Genomic DNA, 25,218 nt, shown 5'->3' with positions numbered 1-25,218 from the left:
TTGCTCTGTTACCCAGGCTGAAGTGCAGTGGCATGATCTCAGCTCACTGCCACCTCTGCCTCCTGAGTTCAAGTGATTCTCCTGCCTCAGCCTCCCGAATAGCTGGGATTACAGGCACCCACCACCACACCTGGCTAATTTTTGTATTTTTACAAAAATTATGTTGGCCAGGCTGGTTTCGAACTCCTGACCTCAAGTGATCCACCTGCCTCAGCTTTCCAAGTGCTGAGATTACAGGCATGAGCCACCGTGCCCAGTAGTCTTTCGACAGTTTTGATTGGTAGTGAGAGGTATGTTTCTGGAATGCTACGTGCAGTTCCTAGAATATACTAAATTCTACCTTGAAGAAGTGTATCTACTATTGTGCAAGTCTGTCAGCAGATATTTTCTATATCATTCAGGTTAAGTGTGGAGCGAAATGATCTTCATACACCAGCAATTCCCAAAGTGTAGTCTTTGGGCCTCTGGGGATCCCCAAGGTCAAAACTAGCTCTTATAGTAATACTAAGACATCGTTTGCCTTAGTATTATTAATATTAGTATTACTAATAAAAGCCTTTCTCATTGTGTTGATATTTACATCAATGGTGTTTGTGCTTTAGTGTAAACCATAACAGCAGCATAAAACTATGCCAGCAGATACTGTATTCTTCACCACAAGGCTCTTGCAGAAAAAAAAAAAAACCAACAGTTTCACTGTTTCACTTAAGAATGTCTTTGAGTGCTGACTTCAGCAGCACATATACTAAAATTAAAATAATACAGAGAAAATTAGCACAGCCCCTATGCAAGGATGACATACACATCTGTGAAGCCTTCTATATTTTTAAAAAAGAATGTCTTTGAAACAGCATTAAAATAAACTTCTTAAATCTCAACCATTATGTACACTTTAAAAATATTCTGTGTGACAAAACGGGAACTGCACAGAAAACACTGTGCGCTGTGGCTGCATGCTGAAGTATGACGGTCGGTGTGAGGAGAAGTGCATGTTTAATTGTACGAGATACAAGCTGAAGAGTCGTTTTTCACAATACACATTTTTTTTTTTTTACTTGAAAGAACAACTGACAGAAAAATTATAGTTATTCCTACTTGAGTATTTGTCAGACATTTTCTCAAAAATTAATGAAGTGAGTCTGTCACTTCAAGGAAAACAACCAGCGGTATTTGTTGCCAGTGATAACATTTAAGCTTTCAAGTGAAAATTAGAATATCAGAAAATTCATATTCACCACTGTGGGCTTGACAACATCCTAATGCTTAAGGCTTTGCTGATAAGATCAGTGATGTTAACAATTGTGATTTGGAAAAAAAAAAATGTTTTTAGAGAAGGGGTCTCACTATGTTGCCCAGGGTGGACTAGAACTCCTGGGCTCAAGAAATTCTCCCACATAAGCATCCCAAGTAGCAGGGACTACAGGTAAACCTGACTGTGTCCAGCTAACAATTGTAATTTTTTAAAATATTAAAATAATAATAACATTGATAACAAAACATGTCAAATTTGGGAAGAACAAGGTAACTCAGTGAACCAGTATTCTCCAAATGATCAATGCATGGGTGAAAGATCCATTCGAAGTGAAAGACAGAAGAATTTTAATCTGACAAGCAACATTTAAGAAACTACTACTTGGTGATTTTGGGGTAATATTAAAGAAAAACATCCACAACTATTTGAAAAGGTTGTTAAAATACTCCTCCATTTTCTAACTATACATATATCAGCAGAATTAAAGAAGTGGTAGACATGAGAATCCAGCTGTCTTCTATTAAGCCAGACATTAAGGTTTTTATTTATTTATTTTTAAATTTTACTTTAAGTTCTGGGATACACATGCTGAACGTGCAGGTTTGTTACATAAGTATACATGTGCCATGGTGATTTGCTGCACCTATCAACCTGTCATGTAGGTTTTAAGCCCCACATGCATTAGGTATTTGTCCTAATGCTCTCCCTGCCCTTTCCCCCAATCCCTGACAGACCTCAGTGTGTGATGTTCCCCTCCCTGTGTCCATGCGTTCTCATTGTTCAACTTCCACTTGTGAGTGGGAACATGCCGTGTTTGGTTTTCTGTTCCTGTGTTAGTTTGCTGAGGATGATGGTTTCCAGCTTCATCCATGTCCCTGCAAAGGACATGAACTCTTTCTTTTTCATGACTGCATAGTATTCCATGGTGTATATGTGCCACATTTCCTTTACCCAGTCTATCACTGATGGGCATTTGGGTTAGTTCCAAGTCTTTGCTATTGTGAATAGTGCTGCAATAAACATACAGGTGCAGGCAGACATCAAGGTTTTTGCAATGATGTAACAATGCTATGTTTGTCACTATTAAAAAAATATATAGTTAATTTTAATCAAATATGCAGTGATTCCCAAATTTGGATGATATTGCCCAACCTCCCCTCAAGGGACACTGGGCAATATTCGAAGACCTTTTTGGTTGTCACATTGGGTGGAGGTGGCAGGAAAGGTGCTGCTGGCATCTAGTGTGTAGGGGCCAGGGATGCTACTGAACATCGTATAATGTACAGAACAGCTCCCACAACAAAAAGTTATCCAGCACAAAACATCAATAGTGCAGAGGTTGAGAAGTCCTAGACTAAATTATAGAAGAGAGATACGAAAGCTGTCTATCAAAACGAAACAATGAAGCCAAATCACCTAAGTGTATGTATCCAAAATGCTGCATTTTTAGATCAAGATGCATACAGATTAGAGTAAGATACTAGGTTTAAGTCATGAAAACTGTTTTTTGATTCACCAGAGAGAATAGTCTGTAATTTTTTTTTGCGGAGGTGGGGGTGGGTACTGAGTCTTGCTCTGTCACCCAGGCTGGAGTGCAGTGATGCGATCTGAGTTCACCGCAACCTCTGCCTCCTGGGTTCAAGCGACTCTCCTGCTTCAGCCTCCTGAGTAGCTGGGACTACAGGCACGTGTCAACACACCCTGCTGATTTGTGTATTTTTAGTAGAGACAAAGTTTCACCATGTTGGCCAGGCTGGTCTCAATCTCCTGACCTCAGGTGATCCACCTGCCTTGGCCTCCCAAAGTGCTGGGATTACAGGTGTGAGCCACTGCGACTGACCTCACTCTGTATTTTTCTTTCTTTCTGTTTTTTTGAGATGGAGTCTAGCACTGTCACCCAGGCTGGAGTGCAGTGGTTGCGATCTCGGCTCACTGCAAGCTCTGCCTCCCAAGTTCACGCCATTCTCTTGCCTCAGCCTCCCAAGTAGCAAGGACTACAGGCGCCTGCCACCATGCCTGGCTAATGTTTTATATTTTTAATAGAGACAGGGTTTCACCGTGTTAGCCAGGATGGTCTTGATCTTCTGATCTTGTGATCTCTCCGCCTCAGCCTCCCAAAGTGCTGGGATTACAGGCGTGAACCACTGTGCCCGGCCCTCAGTCTGTAATTTTCTACAGGAAAATATAGGGCTAATTTTTAAGCTCTGGTTTATCATTAAAACTAATCGTGTTTTAGAAATTGATTCTATCTCATGTTCAACATATAACTCATGTGTGGTATTGTAATCGGTATTTGTATTTCTGAATACATAGCAAATGTGAGGCCAGCGAATGTTAGCATGAACTAAAAGACACAGTAGTTATAGCACTCTGTACTCTGGGCTTTGACTTAAAACATCTTCTAAGGTTCCCCAAGCATCCATAAAATACAAGACTTAAAGCATTAGTAAGATGTCATGTTTTTGAAAAATAGAATAGTACTAGAGAATGAAGCTAGTTAATGATTGTTGGACAAATTAATGACATCATTTTGGTAAGAGAGGATTTATATAACTCCTAAAATCTCACCATAGGCGGGATCATTATATCAGTCAACTAGTCATATCTACGTGTGGTTTAATTATATCTTCCCAACTATTACTGCTCATCCCACAATATGTTGAAGTCCTAACCCCAATACTTATGAATGTGACTTTATTTAAAAATTGGGTCTTTGTAGATGTAATCAAGTTAAAATGAAGTCCTACTGGATTGAGATGGGCCCTAAACCAATCACAGGTGTATTTATAAGGACTGACAGATTTGGAGACACACACACAGATGGAAGAAGGCCACATAAAGTCAGAAGCAGAGACTGGAGTGAAATAGCTACCAGCCAAGAATGCCCAGCATTTCTAGGAGCTGCCAGCAACTAGGAAGTGGCAGGGAAGGATTATTTCCTAGAACCTTCAGAGGGATCATGGCCCTCCCAATTTTGGACTAATAGAACTGTAATGCAATACATTTCTGTTGTTTTAAGCCACCGAGTTCATGGTATTTTGTTACAGCAGCCCTAGAAAATTAATAAGCCTACCAGTCTATACCAAAGCCTCTTCTTCAAACCTTTTGCAGCTGGTTTAATGGTCTTGGGCTGACAGAGTCCAGTGATGGGGCACTCACTACCTAACAGAACAGGCAGATTCATTGCTGGCTGGTTTTAAAAGTTACAGAGTTCTTCCTTATAATGAAGAGACAGACATGTCTGCTTGGTTGTTTACATTGTTTGTTATCTATTTATTTGGTTAGTTAGAGACGGAGTCTCTCTCGGTTGCCAGACTGGAGTGCAGTGGTGCGATCTTGGTTCACTGCAAACTCCGCCTCCCTGGTTGAAGGGATTCTCCTGCCTCAGCCTCCTGAGTAGCTGGGATTACAGGCGTGCACCACCATGTCTGGCTAATTTTTGTATTTTTAGTAGAGACGCAGTTTCACCATGTTGGCCAGAATGGTCTCGATCTCCTGACCTCATGATCCACCCGCCTCGGCCTCCCAAAGTGCTGGGATTACAGGCATGAGCCACCACGCCTGGCCACATTTTAAAATTTTTATGAACAGTCTAGAATTCTGTCATCTATAATACATACCATGATATACTTTGGCAAATGACTCACTGAAAGTTCATCTTGTTCAAAGACAGGAACTGAAATCCCAAAAGGTCAAACCAAGGCTCTGGTTACTGACCATCTACAAAGCAAGCAGGTAGCTCAACTGGGTGAAGTCTCCCCTTGAGCTCAAAGGAAAAATTGTGGCTACCACGAATGAGAATGGGTGGCATCACCTCAAATCATTCACATTCAGTTTTAAAGAAGTTTGCAGAGAGAATTAGGCCCACAGGTTGGGGGCCCAGTTTATAAAAAGGATAAGAGACTTTTAAGCTTTACAAATTTGGTAGCCAAAATAGGATTAGAATCGAGTTCCATATGAAAGAAAACCTCCAGTGGTTCTGTGACTCAACGCAGAGTGCCTTCCCTGAGCACAGCATTGGAATAACCATCATTTAATCCATTGTATACTGTCCCTTGTGACGGGAGCTCTTAATAAGGTGTTTAATAAAAGCTCACAAATTAGTTTACTCCCATGCCATTGTATCCTTCTTTCACGGCAATTGAATTTCTATTTATAATAAATTCACTCAGTATTCACGTGGGTGATGCATATATTTCAAAATGTTCAGCTGTAATTTGGATCTAATTAGTTGACACTTTGAGTACTGCCAAAAGTTTTTTTTTCAGGAGTGAATTGGCTGTTTCAACAACAAATTCTCAAAAACATCCGTAGAATAAAACCAACTAACAAAAGTATTTATGTTACAGTTTTTCGCTGTGACATAAGGGGACATTCCATTTTATGTGCTTTGCATTTATTGCAAGAGCTTGGGCCACAAGATCCTCTGTGGGATGGGCTTTCCTCATCATCATCGTGTCTTGTTTCTCTTTTCTTTGTTCCCTTAAATTTACAAGGTGCTTTAGATGGAAAATTCAATAGCCTGATGGGACACTTTGTTTTGCATCTCGACCTCTCATTATCTTTAGACTCGGCCCTCCACATCCACAAATTTAAAGGATTTTGACCAACAGTGGGTTGAAACATTCAAGAAAAAAAATACAACAGCAAAATTGCAAACAAAAAACCAATACAGTATAACAACTATTTACATAGCAGTTATACTGTATTAGATATTATAAGTTATCTAGAGATGACTTAAAGTATAAGAGAGGATGTGGATGGTTTTGATGCAAACACTATGCCAATTTGTATCACAGACTTGAGCATCCCAGATTTTGGTATCTGAGAGGATCCTGGAACCAATCCAGTCCCCTGGATACCGAGGGCCAACTTTAGTTAATAATGAAAAGCAAGGATGACAGCCACACAGGAAATCACTTTGAATGTGGAAGAATGCTGACAACAGAGCAGGTTTTGACTGATTATAATGAAGGTGTTGAAGGTGATGATGATGAAAATAACAGCAGCCAACAATGATAGCACTTACTATGCTCCAGTAATGGAACTAGATATGTTATCTCATCTGACCCTCTTAACAACTCTGTGAAGTAGGTATGTATTATCCCCATCTTGAAGATGGGAAAACTGGGACTTTGGAAGGTTAAGCTACTTCCTCAAGGTCTCAGAGCTAATAAGTTGAGGGCCACCATTGAAAGCCTGTTCTATCTACCTTGCAGAGTCCATGCCCTTAATCATTATATGACATGGACTTAACTGTTTTACGAAACAACATATGGGTGTGTAGTAAAATTCATATTTCTACTGTGTATACTAGTGTGTATATTCTATATTTCTACAATGCTGTCATTTCAGTCACTGCCTTCCTGATTTAGACAAGAAGCAAACTAGCTTTCCCAGGGTAAGAACAATTACATAAAGTGAAAATCTGGCTCGAAAGTCACGGAGAAAGTAGGCACTCAAGAGAATGTGGCCTTCTAGGTCAGTGTCTTCTAGCTAGAGGCTAAAGAAACCCCAAGGCAATTATCTCAGCAACTTAGGCACCACTCTTCAAGTTTTAATTCCATATTTGAGTGAGGGGTAATTTTGTCCAAATATTGTTTCAATTATTCATTTTGATATGCTAGTAAAAGGAAGCAGACCTATTTCTAAGAATCTGATAACTAGATCATCCCACCACCCTACTGGGCTCTGAGATTTGGGGTCAGACTCCAAGGCCCAGTATGTATGTATGTGTGTGTGTGTGTGTATATATATATATATTTTTTTTTTTTTTTTTTTTTTTGAGATGGAGTTTTGCTCTTGTTGCCCAGGCTGGAGTGCAATGGCTCAATCTTGATTCATTGCAATCTTCACCTCTGGGGTTCAAGCGATTCTCCTGCCTCAGTCTCCCAAATAGCTGGGATTATAGACATGCGCCATCATACCCGGCTAATTTTTCTTTTCTTGTTTTTTTTTTCCTTATATTTAGTAGAGACAGGGTTTCGGTATGCTGGTCAGGCTGGTCTTGAACTCCTGACCTCAGGTGATCCACCTGCCTCGGCCTCCCAGAGTGCAGGGATTACAGGTGTGAGCCACCGTACCCGGCCGGCACCGTGCATTGTATAAGAACTCTAGAGTCAGGTTGTCTGCATTAAATTACCAGCATTGTCACTTGCTAGTTGCATGATTTGGGATAATTCTTAATGTTTCTTTATGTTTTAGTTCCATTCTCTTAAAACAGGTAATAGTTGTAACTCCTCATAGAGTTGTTGTGTAGATTAAATTAATTCATACATGTAAAACACTTGGAAGAGTGCTTGACATACGGGGAGGGCCCTTAAGTACTAGCTAGCATCATCATTATTGTCAGCATCACCATCACCATCACCATCACCATCGTCATCACCATCACCATCGTCATCACCATCACCATCACCATCACCATCACCATCGTCATCACCATCACCATCACCATCACCATTACCATCACCATTACCATCACCATCGTCATCACCATTACCATCACCATCGTCATCACCATTGCAGGAATCTAAGTGTTTGACCCCTTTGTGTTCACTGTGGAAAACTATATAGTCCCAAAGATCTTCATTTATAGTCCCCAATTCCTTAGGGAAGTTATAATTGGTATTAGGACTTTGGTAATTATTTATGTTTGTACTCAACAGCAATAATTTTCAGGATAATGTGACAGACAGGCCCCAAATCTAATTTTCATGGAATTATCTTTTTGAAAAGTAACCAGTAAAGAAGTTTGTTTTTTAAGAAGTTACTTTTGGCTAAGGATAATGTTTATAAATCATACAGCACAGCAGCTGGCACATAATAGGCACTCAGCAAATGTCACTGTCACTGCGATTAATGTAGCATGTTCATATCTGTTTTGTCATCCTTATTAGTACTTTATCACATAGGTTACTTTTCTGTTGTGAATATAGTATTCGTTAGAATTTCTGAACACTGAAAATGTTGACTTTTTAAAGTAGAGGAATCATCATTTCTCCTTCTCTAACTTTCTGGCTAAAATATCTCCCTTGTCCTCTTCTATAAGTCGAGAAACGGAACCTGGGTGTGAAAGAGTAAATCAGTTAGAGCGCATTCACCCTCCACAATAGCGTTCTGTTGGGAGGTGCTTATACCAGAGCTTCCAATTTCAGATTCATCAACAGATCCTGTCTCCTATGTTATTGTGGACATTGTTCTATTAACATCAGCTCAAAGTAAGTAAGCACATAAAAGGATTCAAGTTTCAGCCCTTTTTTCATTATGAGAAACGGCAAGCTCTAGGAATAGGCCCACTGGGATAAATAACCTGCTATAAGGACATTTCTGGCCGGGCACAGGGGCTCACGTCTGTAATCCTAGCACTTTGGGAGGCCGAGATGGGCAGATCACCTGAGGTTAGGGGTTCGAGACCAGCCTGGCCAATATGGCGAAACCCTGTCTCTTCTAGAAATACAAATATTAGCCTGGCATGGTGGCGCATGCCTGTAATCCTAGCTACTCGGGAGGCTGAGGCAGTAGAATCCCTCTGACCTAGGAGTTGGAGGTTGCAGTGAGTTGAGATCATGCCACTGCATTCCAGCCTGGGTGACACAGCGAGACTCTGTCTCAAAAAAAAAGAAAAAAAAAAGAAAAAGAAAAAAAAAGACATTTCCTTTACATGAGCAAACGTATTTTATCTTCATATTTTACTGGAAAATACTGTTTCTATAGTGAGCCTTTTGACTGTTGCATCGCTCATTACTTTCAATGTAATTTAAAATAAGTTTGTTACTAAGTATTGCATATTAGTTTCAAGAAAAAACAAGGAAATAAGAAAAAAACCAAAATTATAATCATGTGTAATACCACCATGAAAACAAACTACTGTTAACATTATTGTATATAGTCTTATAGATTATGTGTGCATGATCTTTTTATTTGTTTGCATTATGTATATTTTGGGACATTTGAAGGTCTTAATTTTTATCTAACCACCCCACTTCTCCTTTATAGCCTCTCTATTTGTATCATACTTGTCCTTGCCCACGTTAAGATTGTAACACTATTCAGTTGTATTTTTATCTACTACTATTATGATTTTATTCCCTTCATTAAAATTTTTAATCAATTTGAAATTAGTTTGGTTTATGAGCCATAAACCACATTTTAAGTTTATCCGAATGGCTGGCCTGTTGCTTAGGCACCACTTACTAAATAATCCATCGCGCCCTGTTGACTTGAGGTGCACCTTGATTGAATAGTAAGTTCATATGTAACCTAAGACTTGTTTTGGTACTTTATATTTATTCCATTGTATTGATTCATCTGTCTGTTCCTGCATAGAAGCACATTTATTAATTATTATTAATTTCGTGGGTATTTTAATGAAAATTTGGCAATTATATTTATACAGGTTTAATCATGGGTATTCTACCTTTCCCTTTTTAGAAACATTAACTCACATCAGTGTTTTCACAGGTAATATATGCACAGTGTATAAATTCAAATGATACAAGAATGTAAAATGTGATAAATGAGTCTTCTTCCCTTACTTTCTCTGCCAGTTACTTCCCCACTCTGGAAGCAATTGTTATTTTTCATATATCTTTCTAGTGCTATTCTATGTGTATGTAAGCACGGAAATAAGATATTAAGATGATACTTTCAGCTAAGACTCTAAGATGACAGATATTAGATATTCAGATACCAATGTGAGTGCCGTATAAAAATAGAAATCTTCAATGGAAACACTCAGAAACCAGTTTTATGAGCCTTAAATTTCTTAGCCAGACTGAGGATATGCAATGGTAGGCTACTGGCAAAGAATAAAGTGAAATAGAGCTATGATTGTGAAGATAATTTCTTTGGATAAAACTGTGCTGTATGTTGCATTTCCTACCAACGTCAGGCCTAGAGAGAAGAGCCTTCCACAGCAGTACTTTTGAGAGTTTGATTTGTAGCCTTGCTGAGTGGCAGACACCAAGAACAGTGTTTCACTATCGCCTGAGAACCAGGGGCAACAGATGGGCTGGCTACTGATAGTGAAGCCATGGGAGTGTGGGCCGTGTGGGTTGGGTTTCCATGCTCAGAGCTTGTCAAGGCAAAATATGTGTGAGTGATTTTCCTGCAGCAGATGTGAGCCATGCAGGAGAGATGGATAGAGATAGAGATGGAGAAAGAGAAAGTTTTGTAAGGTCATTAGTCCATTTGTGCTGCCATAACACCAATACTTAAGACTGGGTCATTTAAAAACAATATATTTTTATTTCTCACAGTTCTGGAGGCTGAAAATCTAAGATCAAGGTGCTGGCAGGTTTGGTGTATGCTGAGCACCTGGTCTCTCTTCTTCCACGACGGTGCCTTGTTGCTATGTCCTCGCATGGTGGAAAAAGGAAGGGCAAGAGAGGCACACACTCTCTGAACCCTCTTTCTTTTCTTTGTTTGAGATGGAATTTTGCCCTTGTTGCCCCGACTGGAGTGCAATGGCACGATCTTGGCTCACCGCAACCTCTACCTCCTGGGTTCAAGTGATTCTCCTGACTCAGCCTCCTGAGTAGCTGGGACTACAGGTGCCACCACACCCGGCTAATTTTTTATTTTTAGTAGAGACAGAGTTTCTCCATGTTGGTCAGACTGGTCTTGAACTCTTAACCTCAGGTGATCTGCCTGCCTCTACCTCCCAAAGTGCTGGAATTTGAAACCTCTTTTGAAAGGGCATTAACCCATTAGCTAGGGAGGAGATATCATGATTGAATCACTTCACAAAAGACCCTACTTCTTAACACTACCACGCTGGAGATTAAGTTTCAACATTTATTTTGGAGGGATCACACATTCAAACCAGAGCAGTCATGCACACGCACAATAGTCTATCCAGATGGGCAAGAGAGTTTAGCAGTTAAAAGCTGAGAGTGAACTGCAAGTTTCCCAGGAGGAAGAATAGGCAGTGCTCCTAAGAGTCCATCATTGTATGCATCAAGGGAATGCAGGTGAAGTATCTCCATCGGTGAGGGAGATGCCTCCAAAAAGCAATAACGGTGTTCCTTGAGTAGGAAGACCAGCCATCCCGCATTGCCCAGAACTTAGGGTGTTTCAGAGACCTGAGACTTTCAGTTTTAACACCAAGAAAGTCCTGGGAAACCCAGGGTAAGTTGGTCATCCTGCCACTAAGTAAAAATGTAAGCTTTAAATACTTGTCATACCTACAGAGTGTAAAGCTATCTTAAGACAGTAGAGTCAAGTTCTTACTTTCACACTCTCTTACTTCTTGTCATTTCACCCTCGAGTGGTGAGAAAAGACTAGCAGAAATGTCCAGCTAGAAAAAACAAGCCTTACCTGGGGGAGGAGTGTAAGAGTAACTTTGAGTTGGCAGCTTTGACTATGACATGAGACTGGGCATTTCAATTTCTTAATTGAGATGAAGTTGATGATCTAAAGTGATATAAAAGTGTGTATTTCTCAAGTGATTAGAAAAGTTATAAAACTTTCTGAATTCTCATTCAGAATCAGGAGAACTTCCCCACTGAGTATATTTTAGTGGGTCAGTGGGACACAAAATAAAGTTGCTTTGTGATTTCACTCCATGAGTCATTCTTATTCAATATGTTAGTTTTATATTTGTGGGTTTAGAAAAACCCACCAAAGTGTAGCATTTTACACGTCCTACTCCTCTTTACTTTTCCCACTTAACACAATATACTTCAGAGCTTATTCTACATCTGACAGATTAGGGGGACTTCTTCTCTTCTAATGGTTACATGGTATTCCAAAGTTGGATGTTCCATGTTTTATTTAACTAGTTTCCTCATGATGGATATCTAGATTATTCCCATGTTTTCCTATTAAAATCAACTGTCAGTGTCAATTTCACATGTCTAAACATAATCTAGATGTGAACATTCATTTCAATTTTTTTTTTTTTTTGGCGATACGGTCTCACTCTGTTTGCCCAGGCTAGAGAGCAATGGCAGGATCTTGGCTCACTGCAACCTCTGCTTCCCAGCCTCATTTCAATTTTTGTTATTATTCATGAATTTCTATCCAAAGAAATTACACTAATTTACCATTCCACCCAAAAATGTATGACAGACTGCATATTTCCCCACAAACTCACAACAGCCAATTTGATAGATGAAGAAAAGCATTTGATAGTTTAAGTCTACATTTTCCTTATTCTTTTTCTTCATGTATTTATTTATTTTTTTTTGAGATGGTGTTTCACTCACTCTGTAGCCCAGGCTGGAGTGCAGTGGTACAATCTCAGCCCACCACAACCTCTGCCTCCCAGGTTCAAGCAATTCTCCTGCCTCAGCCTCCCAAGTGACTGGGATTACAGGTTGCTGCCACCATGCTCAGCTAATTTTTGCATTTTTAGCAGAGACGGGGTTTCATCATGTTGGCTAGGTTGGTCTCAAACTCCTGAACTCAGGTGATCCCCCCTCTTCAGCCTCCCAAAGTGCTGGGATTGCAGGTGTGAGCCACTGCCCCTGGCCTAAATCTACACTTTTCTCATTATGAATGGTATTTTGTGTGTTTAAGAGCCATGTGTATTTACTTCTTTGGAACTGTGTCTTTAGTTGTTTTTCTGATGGGTATTTGGATTTTTAAAAATTGATTTTTAGGAACTATTTAAATATTAATATTAAGGAAATTGGCTGTTTGTTATATTTCTACCAGTATTTTTACCTAGTTAATAATTTTTCTATTTATCATCTTGTTTATGGTCTATTTTTACAGGAAAATTTTGACTTTTATGTATTCTAATTTTTCAGTTAAAAATAGTTTCTAGGTTTTGTGTCATAGTGAAGCAATTAGTGCTCTGAGATTATAAAACCATTTTATAGGCTGGGTGCGGTGGCTCATGCCTGTAATCCCAACACTTTGGGAGGCTGAGGCGGGCACATCACCTGAGGTCAGGAAGTTTGAGACCAGCCTGACCAACATAGAGAAACCCCATCTCTACTAAAAACACAAAATTAGCCAGGCATGCATGCCTGTAATCCCAGCTACTTGGGAAGCTGAGGCAGGAGAATTGCTTGAACCCAGGAGGCAGAGGTTACAGTGAGCCAAGCTCGTAGCATTGCACTCCAGCCTGGGCAACAAGAGTGAAACTTTGTCTCAAAAACAAACAAACAAACAAACAAACAAAAACATTTTATAATTTATTTTGGTATTTTTATTTATGTTTTACATTTAAATCTTTGATTTCTCTTAAACATATTTTTAATGTAACAAGCAAGGCATTGACTGAATTTTTTTTTCCTCAGGTGACTACACAGTTCTCCTTATACCATTACATAAATAATCTTAATTTTTCCTCACACTGATTTGTAATGCTACTTTAACCATAATTTGATTCCCTAAAGAATGTGATGTCCAAATTGGGTTTTATAGCTGATTTTTATGAAACTATTGTGGAACAGATAACCCCAACACTATTTAAACTCATCTGAATAGGAAAAAAAAAATAACATAACAATAAAAGATTTTTTTTTTTTTTTTTTTTTTTGAGGTAGAGTCTTGCTCTGTCACCCAGGCTGGAGTGCAATGGCGCCATCTTGGCTCACTGCAACCTCCTCCTCCTGGGTCCAAGCGATTCTCCTGGCTCAGTCTCCCGAGTAGCTGAAACTGCACGCTCCCGCCACAACGCCTGGCTAAATTTTCTATTTTTAGTAGAGATGGGGTTTCACCATATTGGCCAGGCTGGTCTCGAAAGTCTGACCTTGTGATCCACTTGCCTTGGCCTCCCAAAGTGATGGGATTACAGGTGTGAGCCACGGTGCCCAGCCAAAGGATGTTTTTAGGGAGTAGCTCATATGTATTCCTACATCTCTTTTAGAAATTATCCTATTTGACTTTTTTCCCCTTTCTTTGGGAGTCAACTCTAGAAAATGACACATTTTATCCAGATTTTTATTTCTACTTACCTTCGGTTGAGTTTATTATTTTTTGTATTGCCTTTGTAGTGGGATTATTTTTCATTCATTTGTTCTTGAATATATTTTCGCTTGCTTAATTTTGTTCTTTATTTTTATTTTACTTTTTCAACTTTTATTTTTGATTCAGGGAGTGCATGTCCAGGTTTGTTACCTGAATACAGTGCATAATGCTGAAGTTGGGGTACCAAGCATTGCAGCCAGTAGTTAGTTTTTCAACTTCTGTCCCTTTTGCCCCCACCCTGCACCTTTAGTAGTCCCCAGTTTCTATTGTCCCTGTCTATGTCCATGAGTATCCAATGTTTAGCTCTCACTTATAAGTGAGAACATGCAGTATTTGGTTTTCTGTTCCTGAGTTAACTCACTTAGGATAATGGCTTCTAGCTGCATCCATATTGCTGCAAAAAACATGATTTAGTTCTTTTTTATGACTGCATAGTATTCCACGGTGTATATGTATCACATTTTCTTTAATCCTCCATTGATAGGCACCTAGATTGAGCCATGTCTTTGCTATTGTGAATAGTGCTGTGATGAATATATGTGTGCATATGTCTTTTTGGTAGAACAATTTATTTTCCTTTGGATATATACCCTGTACTGGAATTGCTGTGTCAAATGGTGGTTCTGTTTTCAGTTCTTTGAGAAACCTCCAAACTGCTTTTCAAGTGGATGAACTAAGTTACATTCTCACCAACAGTGTATAAACATTCCCTTTTCTCCACAGCCTCATCAACATCTGTTGTTTCTTGACTTTTTATTAAGTCATTAGGAATGGTGTGAGACAGTATCTCATTGTGGTGATTTTGATTTGCATTTCTCTGATGATTAGTGATGTTGAGCATTTTTTCATATGTTAGCTGCTTCTATGTCTTCTTCTTTTTCTTTAGACAGAGTCTCACTCTGTCACCCAGGTTGGAGTGCAATGGCACAATCTCAGCTCACTGCAACCTCCACCTCCCGGGTTCAAGCGATTCTCCTGCCTTTGCCTCCCAAGTAGCTGGGACTACAGGCACTTGCCACCCACCTGGCCAATTTTTGTGTTTTTAATAGAGACGGGGTTTCACCATCAGGACCAGGCTTGTCTCAAACTCCTGACCTCAGGTGATCTGCCTGCCTCGGCCTCCCAAAGTGCTGGGATTACAGGTGTGAGCCACCGCACCTGGCCATTTCTATGCCTTCCTTTGAGAAGTGTCTGTTCATGTCATTTGTCCATTTTATTTATTTTTTTAATTTCTTATTATTATACTTTAAGTTCTGGGGTACATGTGCAGAACGTGCAGGTTTGTTACATAGGTATACACGTGCCATGGTGGTTTGCTATACCCATCAACCTGTCACCTACATTACATATTTCTCCTAATGCTATGCCTCCCCTAGCCCCCCACCCCCTGACAGGCCGCGGTGTGTGATGTTCCCCTCCCTGTGTCCACGTGCTCTCATTGTTCAACTCCCGCTTATGAGTGAGAACATGTGGTCTTTGGTTTTCTGTTCTTGGGTTAGTTTGCTGAGAATGATGGTTTCCAGCTTCATCCATGTCCCTACAAAGGACATGAACTAATTCTTTTTTATGGCTGCATAGTATTCCATGGTGTATATGTGCCACATTTTCTTTATCTAGTCATTGATGAGAATTTGGGTTGGTTCCAAGTCTGCTATTTTGAATAGTGTGGCCATAAACATAGGTGTGCATGTGTCTTTATAGTAGACGTTTGCCTGTTTTTTAATCGGGTTATTTGGTTTTTGCTTATTCAGTTGTTTAAGTTCCTTATAGATTCCGGATATTAGGCCTTGGTCAGATGCTTAGTTTACAAATATTTTCTTCCATTCTGTAGGTTGTCTGCTCACTCTGTTGATAGTTTACTTTGCTGTGGAGAAGGTTTTTAGTTTAATTGGGTCCCACTTGTCAATTTTTGTTTTTGCTGCAATTGCTTTTGAGGAGTTAGTCATAAATTCTTTCCTAAGGCCAATGTCCAGAATGGTGTTTTCTAGGTTTTCTTCAAGGATTCTTATAGTTTGAGATCTTACATTTAAATCTTTAATCTATCTTGAGTTAATTTTTGTGTATGGTAGAATGTAGGAGTCTGATTTCATTCTTCTGCATATGGTTAGTCAGCTGTCCTAGCACCATTTACTGAATGGGGAGTCCTTTCCCCACTGCTTATTTTTGTTGCCTTTGTTGAAGATCAGATGGCTGTAGGTATGCCGCTTTCTTTCTGAGTTTTCTGCTCTGTTCCATTGGTCTCTGTGTCTGTTTTTATACCAATACCATGCTGTTTTGGTTACTGTAGCCCAGTAGTATAGTTTAAAGTCAAGTAGCACGATGCCTCCAGCTTTGTTCTTTTTGCTTGGGATTGTGTTGGCTATTTGGGCTCTTTTTTGGTTTCATATGGATTTTAGAATAGTTTTTTCTAGTTCTGTGAAGAATGACATTGTCAGATTGATAGGAATAGCATTGAATCTGTAGATTGCTGTATGACTATTGTAATGATATTGATTCTTCGAAACCATGAACATGGAGTATTTATCCATTTGTTTGTGTCATTTATGATTTCTTTCAGCAGTGTTTTGCAGTTCTCTTTGTGGGACTCTTTAACTTCCTTGGTTAGATATGTTCTGAGGCATTATTCTGTTTTTGTGGCGATTGTAGATGGAATTATGTTTTTTATTTGGCCCTCAACTTGAATGTTATTGGTGTTTAGAAATACTACTGATTTTTGTTCATTGACTTTGTATCCTGAAACTTTACTGAAGTCATTTATCAGTTCCAGGAGCCTTTTGACAGAGTTTTCAGGGTTTTCTAGATATAGAATCATAACCTCCACAAAGAGAGATAATTTGACTTCTTTTCCTTTCTTTCTCGTATCTGATTGCTCTGGTTAGGACTTTTTTCTTTTCTTTTTACTTTTTCTTTTTTTTTTTTGAGACTGAATCTCACTGTCACCCAGGCAATCTTGGCTCACTGCAACCTCCGCCTCCCAGGTTCAAGCGATTCTCCTGCCTCAGCCTCCCAAGTAGCTGGGACTACAGGCACTTGCCACCACACCTGGCTAAATTTTTGTGTTTTTAGTAGAGACAGGGTTTCACTATCATGGCCAGGCTGGTCTCAAACTCCTGACCCCAGGTGATCTGCCTGCCTCGGCCTCCCAAAGTGCTGGGATTACAGGTGTGAGCTGTGGTACTCAGCCCCTATTTTGTTTTTGATAAGGTTAGCTAATGGGGCTGTCTCAGAAAAAAAAAAAAAAAAAGACTAGCTAATGGGCTATCTCTTATTGTTTTTCTTGGCTTTATTGATTGATTTAATAATACTTTTGGTTTTATAATTAATTGACTCATGCTTTTATTTTCACTTAGTCTTTCCTTGGGTTTCTTTGATAGTTCATTTTCTAAATTTTTAAATTATGTACTTACTTCTTTCTTATTTATCAATATTGTTAAAACAATTAATTGGGAGGCCATTAGGCTGAGACGGTTCTAGCACCTTGGGTTCCCATGTAGACAAACCAAAACCCAATCCCATGTAAATAGTAAAATGAAAGTTATACTTAACCAATCAAAAACTGCCAACTGACCTCTAAGTAGGGACTTTCCACTGGATCAGACCCAAATAAGACAAATACCAAGCTATAGCCAATAGAGTAATTTGATTACTTTGCTTCCCAGTTCAGCCTATAAAGGCCTGCAGCTCACGCAGATTCAGTGGAGCTCTCTCAGCCTCTTCCCGTTTTGAGTGTTCCTGATTCATGAATCATTTAATGCGCACATAAACTCTGTTAAATTTGTTTTGTCTAAACTTTTCCTTTTAACTATATAAATATAAAATTTCCTCAGCATTGCTTTAAGTATATTCCATTAGATTCTGCTATGTTGTGTTTTATTATCTGCATTTTTCAGTTTCTGATTTGACTTATTCTTTGTTACCAGAGCTAAAAAAGAATATTTCAGTTTCTGGAATATAGAGTATTGTTTTTCTTGCTTTGTTTCATTTTCTAGGTTTTAACATTAAAATCTAGTTTATTTGTGATAAGGCAACTGAAAAAAGTGCTTAGCAGGAGAAACATCTTTAAATTTCTCTGAAGGCTAGATATCCCCGGAGTGAACGTGTGTGTGTGTGTGTTTGCATGTATGTACGCATGTACATGTGTGCAGGGGCAGAGTATGGTGGGGGAAGAGATGCTGTATGACTTATTTGTTCAGAATCATTTCCTTGACCCCTTTTCCTCCTCCTTGAGGAGAACATGAAGGGAGAAAGGAGGTTAGAAAAGGGAAAACGGCTTTAAAGTTCATATGGAACCAAAAAAGAGCCCGCATTGCCAAGACAATCCTAAGTCAAAAGGACAAAGCTGGAGGCATCACGCTACCTGACTTCAAACTATACTACAAGGCTACAGTAACCAAAACAGCATGGTACTGGTACCACAACAGAGATATAGACCAATGGAACAGAACAGAGTCCTCAGAAATAATACCACACATCTACAGCCATCTGATCTTTGACAAAACTGAGAGAAACAAGAATGGGGAAAGGATTCCCTATTTAATAAATGGTGCTGGGAAAATTGGCTAGCCATAAGTAGAAAGCTGAAACTGGATCCTTCCTTACCCCTTATACGAAAATTAATTCAAGATGGATCAGAGACTTAAATGTTAGACCTAATACCATAAAAACCCTAGAAGAAAATCTAGGTAGTACCATTCAGGACATAGGCATGGGCAAGGACTTCATGTCTAAAACACCAAAAGCAACGGCAGCAAAAGCAAAAATTGACACATGGGATCTAATTAAACTAAAGAGCTTTTGCACAGCAAAAGAAACTACCATCAGAGTGAACAGGCAACCTACAGAATGGGAGAAAATTTTTGCAACCTACTCATCTGACAAAGGGCTAATATCCAGAATCTACAAAGAACTCAAACAAATATACAAGAAAAAAACAAACACCCCATCAAAAAGTGGGCAAAGGATATGAACAGACATTTCTCAAAAGAAGACATCCATACAGCCAACAGACACATGAAAAAATGCTCATCATCACTGGCCATCAGAGAAATGCAAATCAAAACCACAATGAGATACCATCTCACACCAGTTAGAATGGCAATCATTAAGAAGTCAGGAAACAACAGGTGTTGGAGAGGATGTGGAGAAATAGGAACACTTTTACACTGTTGGTGGGATTGTAAACTAGTTCAACCATTATGGAAAACAGTATGGCGATTCCTCAAGGATCTAGAACTAGATGTACCATATGACCCAGCCATCCCACTACTGGGTATATACCCAAAGGATTATAAATTACTCTACTACAAAGACACATGCACACGTATGTTTATTGCGGCACTATTCACAATAGCAAAGACTTGGAATCAACCCAAATGTCCATCTGTGACAGACTGGATTAAGAAAATGTGGCACATATACACCATGGAATACTATGCAGCCATAAAAAAGGATGAGTTTGCGTCCTTTGTAGGGACATGGATGCAGCTGGAATCCATCATTCTTAGCAAACTATCACAAGAAGAGAAAACCAAACACCGCATGTTCTCACTCATAGGTGGGAACTGAACAATGAGATCACTTGGACTCGGGAAGGGGAACATCACACACTGGGGCCTATCATGGGGAGGGGGGAGGAGGGAGGGATTGCACTGGGGAGTTATACATGATATAAACGTCATGCACATGTACCCTAGAACTTAAAGTATAATAAAAAAATAAAAAAATAAAAAAAAAAGAGAGAAAAAAAAATAAAAGCAAACAGATCCTTACCATAAAAAAAAAAAAAAAAAAAAAAAAAGAGAGAAAAAAAAATAAAAGCAAACAGATCCTTACCATAAAAAAAAAAAAAGAAAAAAAAAAAAAAAAAAAAGAAAAGGGGTGAGGCGTGTAGAGTGGTTGTTGGTGCAACAACAGTGGATTTAAGGGTTGACCAGGTAAGGCTTTTGCAGTGACAGGAACTGAATCTCTGGAGACAGGCTTAGTACTGTTCAGCTAACTACTAGGCTTTCATGTTGCTGGTGGGGAGTTGAAGGGGTGGTGGGCAAGGCCAGAGTTGAACTGCTTCACTAGAAAAGGTTGGTAGACATATGCAAGGCGAGGGAAAAACATAAAAGAATCAGCTAGAAGCAGGAGAAATCCTTCAGGAAAGAATCAAAATGTTTCATGATTCTCGTGATGAGTTCTACTCTGTGGAGGGTGATTCTCTGGTTTTCTTCAGAGCCTTCAGTAAAAGATCGATTTTTTTTTTTCACTGTTGTGTGGTGAGGTTGGACCTTTTGGAGGGACTTATCGAATAGCTAGGAATTATTTCAGATTGTCTTAGGGGTGAAAGTAGAGGCTTTTTTCAGAATCTTTGCCTGGGTGAGATTTTAAGATCTTGGTATAAAAAACGTGGACCTGTAGCCCAAGGCATGAGGGAAGTGCTCTTAGTGGAGTACTGTGAGAACCTGAATCTGGCTGAGGTTTGCCCACTTTCTGTGGGCTCCGGGGGAGACTGCTGACACCAATTGAAGATCTCAATTCTTCAGGAAAAAAATTTATGTGATAATAGCTTACCCCCCATCTCTTTCTGAAATACTGCAAGAATTCAGGGCTCTGGATAGGGTCGATGCACCTGGGTTTGCTGCTGACTCTGCTATTTAATTTTGACCTTGGTCAAGTTACCTAATCCTTTTAAGAATCAATTTCCTCCCATGTTAAATTAGAATAATAATGTTGCTTGCTTCATTGAGTCGTGGCGATGATTAAGTGAGATAATCCAAATAAACTTATTTATCAGTGCCTGATAAGCAGAGTATGCACCCAACCACTGGTATCTTAAGCAAGCAAACAGCTAAATGAAGGAATAAATGAGCAAGAATACAAGGAGACCTGGTCCAGGCTGAGTGAGCATGGCTTAGCCTTGTAGTTGTGGGCAGTTCATTGAATTGATCTTGTCTTCAACCTCCTCATTCAGTTTGACTCTTAATTACTCAGAAGGTGTTCTGAGAGACATCACAAGTCACAACACGTCTAGTCCTCAGTTTCCCCTTTGCACAATAATAGGGTTAACTAGCTGTTTTTTTAACATCCCTTTAATCTCTAACTTTCCATTAGATCATTATAGTTATTACCCTCAACATCTGTGACCCTGGACTCAGTCATAAATTCTGCTCCTAATTATCTATGCTTCAGACCAGCAAACAAACAACAACAACAGCAACAACAACAACAACAACAACAAACCCACAAAAAACCCACTGCTTTTTCACTTGTGGATGTCAGGTAATACTCACATTAGCTCGAATAGTCAAACATAAATATACCTGTGATGGTTAATATTAAGTGTCAACTTGATTGGATTGGAGGATGCAAAGTATTGTTCCTGGGTGTGTCTGTTGAGGGTGTTGCCAAAGGAGATTAACATTTGAGTTAGTGGACTGGGAAAGGCAGACCCACCCTTAATCTGGGTGGGCACCATCTAATCAGCTGCTAGCCAGGCCAGAATAAAAGTAGGCAGAAGAACATGGAAAGACTAGACTGGCTGAGTCTTCTAGCCTCCGTCTTTCTCCTGTGCTGGACACCTCCTGCCCTCGAACATTGGACTCCAAGCTCTTCAGCTTTGGAACTCGAAACTTCAACCACAGACTGAAGGCTGCTCTGTCGGCTTCCCTACTTTTGAGGTTTTGGGACTCAGACTGGCTTCCTTGCTCCTCAGCTTGCAGACGGCCTGTTGTGGCACCTTACTTGTGATTGTGTGAGTCAACACTCCTTAATAAACTCCCCTTTATATGTATGTCTATCCTATTACTTCTGTCCCTCTAGATAACCCTGACTCATATAACATCCATGCACATTTCACTTTTCTGTATTTATTCCAAGTTTCCTTTTGAAACTGATACCACTGATATCATCACTTCAAGAGCTTATAAACTGGATGGCCCCTAAGATCCATAGTCACTGAAAAAAGGATAATATGCTTGCAAATAAATCAGGGTGGACTATAATGAAAATTGTCATATGTTCTCTCTTGAATTAGGAGGTAAAGGTATGGTACAAACTTTGGTGCCAGACAGACCTGAGCTTAAATGGTGGCTGATGACGCTTACCAGCTGCATGACCTTGGGCTGGTTACTTAATCTCTTCAAATTTTAGTTTTTCATCTGTGTAATGAAGTTCATGAGATCCCAGTATATTGTTGAGAAAATTGAATAAAATAGTGATATAAAAGGGCTCGGCAGGCACAGCACACATTGCTTTCTTCTGTCTTATATGGCAGGCATAGATTATAAAATATGTGCATCCAGGGGCCCATGACCTTGGCACTCTGGGTTTTTGATCTGATACTACAACCAAATGGCAACCTTATGTTTGTTGCTAAATTTGAAAAAAATCTTTAAATTGAAAAACAGAAAATTACTTCTGTAAATGAGGTCTCCAGTGGTTATTCACTGCAGTGTTATTCAGCATTTCGAAATTCTTTGACCTTCCCTGAATTTCTGATTATCCCATGTCATGCTGCCTGAGGAGGAAGCACTTGTGAGGTCTCCTGGGAAGGCTATGTATGTTGGGGAGAGGAGAGGAGGGCAGTGAGGCTCTGAGGACCTGTCCACATGCTGGCATGAAGGAAATGGTAGGAGAATATGATGGTAAAGAGGAAAAATGAGAAGGTGTGAATGAAGGAGGCCAAAATGCTGATAAATAGGAAGGTAAACCTTATTTGCTCTTCATTTGTCATTTTGCTCTAACTGGTAGTAGATAGTCTAACAAACAGTAGAATCTCAAATACTGACTAGAGAGAGGTTATTTTCAGGCTTGAGGACGTGAAAAAGAGAAGCAAAACTAAATAACTGAAAACCGAACAACTAAGTGCTGATTAACCGAGAGCTGGCTCTAAAAAGAATGAAAACATCTGCTGGCTTTGTTGAAGGAAAATACCAATCCCGTTGGGTTTTTACTGCAACAAATCCTGTTCACAATTTTCTGTTTGGGAGTGATCCAGGAAAAAAATGACCTCTCCCTTTCTGGTGATGAATTTTTATTCCCTTTTGAACTTTAAATATGTTAATTTAATCCCCAGATGGTCACCAAAAAATGTGTATTGACAAACTATAGATCCTGATGTACAGCTTGAGGCCTTGCTTCTACCCTGCTACTCCAGTTCTGCTACTTCTAAACATAGCGCTCATGAAGAGGAAGATTGCCTGGCCAGGCCCAGCCCGGTTTAGGACTGTCCCTCCAGTGTTTATAAGAAGTTTGCCTTTTTGTCGTAATGTCCCTTCACTGACTTGAAGCATTCCTGACACACCAACAATTTCACAGATTGGTTAGGAACAGAAAGTCAGTGGAATGGTATCAAAACCACATTACTGGGCTTCAAATCACCAACATTTGGAACACATTATCCTACAATATAGTAAATACCTCCCAACTGGGAATTTATTTATCTACTTATAAAATAATTCAAGTATCTCCTCTCATAAGAAAAAGATACACAGTAGGTTAAACAATCTTTTTTTTTTTGACAGAATCTCAGTGTTGCCCAGGCTGGAGTGCAGTGGCATGATCACAGTTCACTGCACTGTCTTCACTTCCTGGGTTGAGGGGATCCTTCCACCTCAGCCTCCTGAGCAGCTGGGACCACAGGCATGTGCCACAACACCCAGCTAATTTTTGTATTTTTTTGTAGAGACAGGGCTTTGTCATGTTGTCCAGGCTGGTCTTGAGCTCCTGAGCTCAAGCCATCCACCTGCCTGGGCTTTCCAAAATGTTGGGATTACAGGCTTGAGCCACTACTTCAGGCCCATGGTAGGTTAATCTTAAAACAAAAAAAAAGCATTGTCTGAGCTTGCCTCTGTGCACAGTAGTACTGAAAATGCTTGGAAGAGTGTGCTCCTGGTAATACCGATCTTCATGCTTCTCGTTGTCTAGTTGGTTAGAAGCAGAATCTGTGTAAGGTGGGAAGTCATCTTTCTAATCTTGGACTCACTGGCATTTATTAAGTTCTGAGCCCTTACTGGAGGGGGGGGGCGGGGGGGGAGTCTAGAAGCTATAGGAGATCTTATCTGTCTTCAGCAGCATCCACACCTACTCTCTTCACCATCTGGAACCCTCCGAATATGCAAGTGGGCTAAAGCTGCACATGTAGATATCATTATGTGAACACTTGAGCATTAATATAAGTACTTATCAAAACAGTATGGCTGGGCCTGGTGGCTCATGCCTGTAATCCCAGCACTTTGGGAGGCTGAGGCTGGCAGATTGCTTGAGACTAGGAGTTCAAGACCAGCCTGGGCAACATAGGGAGATCATGTCTCTACAAAAATACAAAAATGAGCTAGGTGTGGTGGCTCGTGCCTTTGGTCCCAGATACTCAGTAGGCTGAGGTGGGAGAATCACTTGAGCTTGAGAGGCAGATGTTGCAGTGAACTGAGATCATGCCATTGCACTCCAGTCTGGATGATAGAGCAAGACTCTGTTTCAAAAAAAGAAATACATAAATAAAGCATGTGAACATCTAAGGATGCATTAGAACCATTTGCAAACTGTTAATTCCATGAACAAAGTTTTATTGAATAACAGCATAGTGTAGGCAGCTGTGCTCAGAACTGTAATAGGATGCACAGATGATAAGGCATAGAACTCCCTTCAATGAATCCATAGCCCAGAAGAACAGATTTTTAAATCCCCAAAATATTAAGAAATTAAGATCCCTCAACTACCTAATTCACATGGTTTTGGGCACTTCCTATATCCAATAATGACTTTTATATTTTGTTCATCTCTCTGGCTCTCTTTCTGTTTTATTTGTTTTCTTCCTTGCTCCACAAGTTTTGGAAATGGCTTACAACAAGAAGGCATGCGATAAAATAGTGACACAATATTACAAGAAAAAAGAAAGCATTGTCATCATTATACATGTCTTCAAATCCTGCTGGTCCACTTTTTCAACAAACTAGCCTCAAGATTCTGGCATCTTCAACAGTTTATGTTCTCTCTGCCTCAGTCACCCATTCTCCCTGGTAGATCCAACCTTGGTCTTACCAACAGGAGCTCCACCTCC

General features: G+C 39.7%; 1 non-coding gene across 1 annotated transcript; it reads left to right on the top strand.

The window, feature by feature from the left end:
* The first annotated feature begins 721 nt into the window (after positions 1-721).
* On the top strand, positions 722-828 carry LOC117066163. Its single transcript, XR_004430163.1, has one exon. It is a non-coding gene; the product is annotated as a U6 spliceosomal RNA (small nuclear RNA).
* Positions 829-25,218: the final 24,390 nt, after the last annotated feature.

Source organism: Trachypithecus francoisi, unplaced genomic scaffold (assembly GCF_009764315.1).
Source record: "Trachypithecus francoisi isolate TF-2019V2 unplaced genomic scaffold, Tfra_2.0 Lachesis_group2, whole genome shotgun sequence".
NCBI classification, from domain to species: Eukaryota; Metazoa; Chordata; class Mammalia; order Primates; family Cercopithecidae; genus Trachypithecus; species Trachypithecus francoisi.
Note: the sequence above shows the minus strand (reverse complement) of the source record. Positions and strands in the feature narration are given on the sequence as shown.